This window comes from Oratosquilla oratoria, chromosome 5 (assembly GCF_046742065.1).
Source record: "Oratosquilla oratoria isolate Oo_2021 chromosome 5, ASM4674206v1, whole genome shotgun sequence".
NCBI classification, from domain to species: Eukaryota; Metazoa; Arthropoda; class Malacostraca; order Stomatopoda; family Squillidae; genus Oratosquilla; species Oratosquilla oratoria.
In genome coordinates this window covers 18,227,103-18,232,102 of record NC_134781.1, presented here as the reverse complement: position 1 = coordinate 18,232,102, position 5,000 = coordinate 18,227,103, and the positions used below count along the sequence as shown (strand labels likewise).

General features: G+C 39.9%; 1 protein-coding gene across 1 annotated transcript in view; it reads right to left on the bottom strand.

The window, feature by feature from the left end:
• The window catches only part of LOC143025389 (uncharacterized), a 409,442-nt gene that overhangs the window by 189,887 nt on the left and 214,555 nt on the right, over nucleotides 1–5,000 (bottom strand). Inside the window, exon 2 of the mRNA XM_076184968.1 lies at nucleotides 4,344–4,413. The gene's annotated coding sequence lies outside the window, so the exon portion shown is untranslated. The remainder of the gene's footprint in view (nucleotides 1–4,343; nucleotides 4,414–5,000) is intronic.

Sequence of the window (5,000 nt, the reverse complement as noted above, 5' to 3'; positions counted from 1 at the left end):
ACCAGGGAATCTTGCAATAAAATAAAACAATCACATACACAAGTACATGGGTAAATGAGGAAGTAAATTAAAAATATATATATATTCTTTCTCATAATATATCTCCATCGGTAACCAGCGCTTCTACCCTCTGAAACGAGGCAGCAGTTATAAAAAGGTTTGATTTATTTTTGTCCGTAGGTGAATCATTAAAGCTCCTAAAAGCCGGACTGCATAAAACGTAAAAATAAATAAATATAAAACAAATAAATGGGATATTAGTGAAATAACTAAGCACATAACACGTACGTGTATGTAAAACCCAAATATATACAATAAATAAACAAACAAATAAACAAGCAATTACTTCCATTAATTGAAAATAAAACTACGGGGATCTGGGCTATGGACAAATGCTGATCTGTACAGTCGGCTCCACTTCCGCGCGAAGCCTGCCGTCACATTGCGTGTTTAAATATATTATGGACTTTATCTAATATATATATATATATATATATATATATATATATATATATATATATATATACAGATATATATATTAAATCGGTGACCTCCTCTCTCCGTCCCCTCGTATAGAAAAATAGAAGACGGGGAGAAATCCCTTCGGGCTGCGTCATTTTTTTTTTCACACATACTTCCTCACCCCCTACCCCTAACCCAAACCCTTTCATGCATCACAGCATCATTCATACACAACCATTCTCCATCCACCCCTATCTTCTGTCCTCTCCAGTCCTTCCTCAACAGATATTCCCCTCTTTCTCAATGCCCCTTTTACTCCATTCATCTGTCTCATCCATGATCGCCCCCTCATGTTCACTCCTTCTACCTCTGCCTTCCACACCTCTTTTACTAATCTTCCTTCACTCATTCTTTCCATGTGTCCAAACCATTCCAACACACTTTCATCAACCCTATCTCGCAACGCCTTTTCCATCACCGTTCTCCTCCTCACCTCGTTTCTCTCTCTCTCTCTCTCTCTCTCTCTCTCTCTCTCTATATATATATATATATATATATATATATATATATATATATATACATATATAAACCAGCTGAGGGATAGAAAAAACGTACCTATGAGTACAAAAGCGAAGTCAGAGCTCACAGATCTTCAAATTCGTTAGTGGTCCACCTTGACAACTTTGGCCACCTACCAGATTGGGAAAGAACAAAGGTGCTACATAAAGGTCTAATGGAACAGAGTAGAAAAGTATTTGAGGCGACCTACATCAATTTATATCCATGTAGCAACCACCGTGAGGGATTTGTCAAATTGGCGAGAGTAACGGCCAGCTTGGTTCTTCGTGATGTCGAACGGTGGTGCACAAGGAGCGAAGACGAACGGGGAGGGACGGGGTAAGCTGGAAATATATAAGCTGTCAATGATTTGTTTGTGTACACCCTGAGGAAGTCCTTTTAGGACTAAACGTTAGTAATAAAACTCCAACGGTTCCTGGTGTTTACCTCACCACACTTCCAATCATATATATTATATTATATATATTATATATATTACATATATGTATAGGCATGCATAATATACATGAGCTCCATGTGTTATAATGGCGCCACTTTATTTCTCCTTTGCCAAGAACTCCACATCACTCTGGAGACTTCCCCCTCCCCCCCGTTCCCGTTACTTCGCCAGACTCATTTCGGAAACCTCTTAAGGCTCAAAACTTGGGGAGACTCTATGGGCAAGGAACCCTTAACGACGCCGGCCGGGGAGTGAAGGATTCTTTCCAGGGAGGAGGGGGAGTGGTCACGTCGAAAGAAAACGGAAAGAGGGTAAGAAAAATGGAAGATGAAATAAATTAAAACACGCTCCCTTGCAAAGCATGAACTGTTTATTCAGTTCCGTACATATTTCTTTGTGTAAGATAATTTTTGAAAGGTGCAAGAGGAGACCACGGAAAGAAGATTAAAAACAAAAATGTTTTCTAAATAGAGTTAATGAGGTGAAGTGGGTAGCGACATCAATATAAGAATTCTCGAATAAGCCAGATGTGAAAAATGTTTAACCAAATCTTGCTTATAATTATTTATCTATGTTATTAATTTATTTTATTTAGCTATTTATTCATTATTATTATTATATATATATATATTTATATATATATATATATATATATATATATATATATATATATATATATATTTGGGGATGGTAAAAAACCTGGACTCTTTATTCAGTTTATATATATAAAATAAAAAAAATCCTTAGACCCGTGACGTCACTCTTCCGAGCCGTGGCGTCGGTCTTTCGATTTATGAAATCACTCGACTCGTGACGTCACTCAAGTCGCAATGCCATTTTTCTCCTTTTTAGGGCTTGTCTCGTTAACTTTGTAGTCTTACGAGCTGTCGGACACAACTCGACACAAAATTATTTATTTATGGATTTTTTTGTCACCCTACTCCACATGCGGAGTCTCTCTCTTTCCCTCCCTCTCTCTCTCTCTTCTTTCTAAGCATTGAGATTTTGTGTATTCACCAAGCATAGTATTCTTTGAGTGAGGTTGAAAATCATCAGCATAATCTGTCCATTGCACAACTGCACGAGGCCACGCAAGCGTTTCTGTTACATCAATACGCGCTGCACGAACTGATGGACCGCGCGGTTTTGTTGCCAAATGTACACAGAGAGGGAGAGAAGGAGAGAGAGAGAGAGGGAGAGAGAGAAGGGGGAAGGAGAGGGAGAGAGGGAAAGAGAGAGGTAGGGAGGGAGGGAGAGAGAGAGAGGGAGAGAGGAAAGGAAAGAGAGAGGGAAAGAGGGAGAGAGAGGGAGAGAGAGAGAGAGAGAGAGAGAGAGAGAGAGAGAGAGAGAGAGAGGAGGGAGAGGGAGAGAGGGAAAGAGAGAGGTAGGGAGGGAGAGAGGAGAGAGAGAGAGGGGGGAGAGACGGGAGAGGGGGGAGAGACGGGAGGGGGGAGGGAGAGATACAGACACAGAGAGAGAGAGAGAGAGAGATACAGGCAGAATGAGTGAGACAGAGACAAAGAGAATCTAACAAATAGAGCGACCAAAATATAAATAAATTCGCGCTGAACACAAAACGCACCAAAATGGCGGAGGCAGCATTACATAAATATCACTTTTTTTTTTCTTATAATTGCCATACCACAAGTTAATAGGTACGTCCACGGCTCCTATTTTTCTTATTTCTTCATTTTTTGACGACTTAACAACTCTTCACAGAAACAATAAACGTGAGCAAACAGGCATTTACTCGCGACTGCGTCCATATGCCAAGAGATATGAAAGTTCAGGGGACTTCACAAAGGCATGACTGTACAAAGCACACGAGTATATGCAGGCACAATGTCTTTGTCTGCCTGGCTCTCTGCTTGCCTGTCTTTTTTCGTTTTACCCCGTTCACTCCCGGTATATCGTTCTACGGAACACGAACAAAGCACGAACATTGTATGGGGAATAAAACACGCGTACATGTGAGCGCGTACACACATACACGTACATACACAAAACAGGTTAAAATAAATGCACACATTTAAAAACATTGAGATAGAAACTAGGCAATAAGCGACCTGGCGCCTTCGTAGACAGTTGTATAAATGACAGACCTTAAAGAATACGTGCGCTGAACTCTCAACCAGTCGCTGGAACCACCTCAAAACTTACCTTGAAATGTGGCGAATATGTTCCGTCGACTTCAAACACATACACATACACACACACTCACACACACACACATTGACGCCCACGCACACACATACACATACTACACACACACACACACACATGTACACATACACATTGACGCCCAAGCACACGCGTACACACACTGTACACATACACATTGACGCACACGCGCACACACACATACTTTACACACACACAAATACACATGCACGCACACAGGCACGTCCATATACATACAAACACAAACAAAAACATACAGACAGGCACACATACACACAAACACACGCACATACACAAACACACACAAACACACGCACATTCACAAACACACGCACATACACAAACACACACAAATATACACGTAAGCATACACACACAATGTACGCATTCACACACACACACACACACATACACTCAATCTACGCATAAACAAACACAAACATATATAATCAACACACGCACATATATACACGCACATGGTTTTAAACTGCGTGGGCGTGACGTGTACACATATTATCCTATCATCCATCCATGTATACATACATGCCTGCCGATTGATAACAAACAAAAGCCTAGAGAAGGTTAAGGTATGAACTACATAAAACAAGACTTCTGGGTTTCAGTGGTGTCTTTGCAAGCTCCTCTGAGGCTACGACTCCCAAATTTATGTTTGTGTACTTACTCATCACACTTGAGAGTCGTCAAGTTTCATCATTCGACAACCAGAGGGGACTTCGTTTAGGTCATATCACCTGAAGATGTAATGAGAAAAGGTAGATAAATATATGGATAAATAAATCAATATATAAATAAATGAATAAATACATATGCAAAAATAAATTAATAAATGATGATGATATGGTTTAACGTCACACACTCCCCCCTTATCGGGAGGCTAGGACGGTGCCCCTCACAGAGGGCTTTTATACCGTGGAATTTAATGAACCATGCCCTTGGTTCAACTTCGCCGGTGGCAGGATTCGAACCACTCTCACCTCGACTTTCGCCGCAAGTAATGACAACCTAACCCGCTCAGCCAGAAATTAATAAATACATATATAAGAATAAATAAATGAATAAATAAATAAATAGGGAAGAATTAGACCACATATGTCTCTTACGAAAGAGTAATAGAGTAATAAAATTGAATAAACCTAAATAAATTTATATAAAATAAAAATAAAATTAATAAAACAGAAGCAACTGACTGTGTGGGTGATTAATTGCATGATTGTCCGAACATTCGTTATTTTGCTTCGGCACCTGTAATGGTTTCCATGGAAACGTTCCCAAACGTTTTCCCCCTCGTCCGTTTCCTCTATCCCTAAACGTTATACTT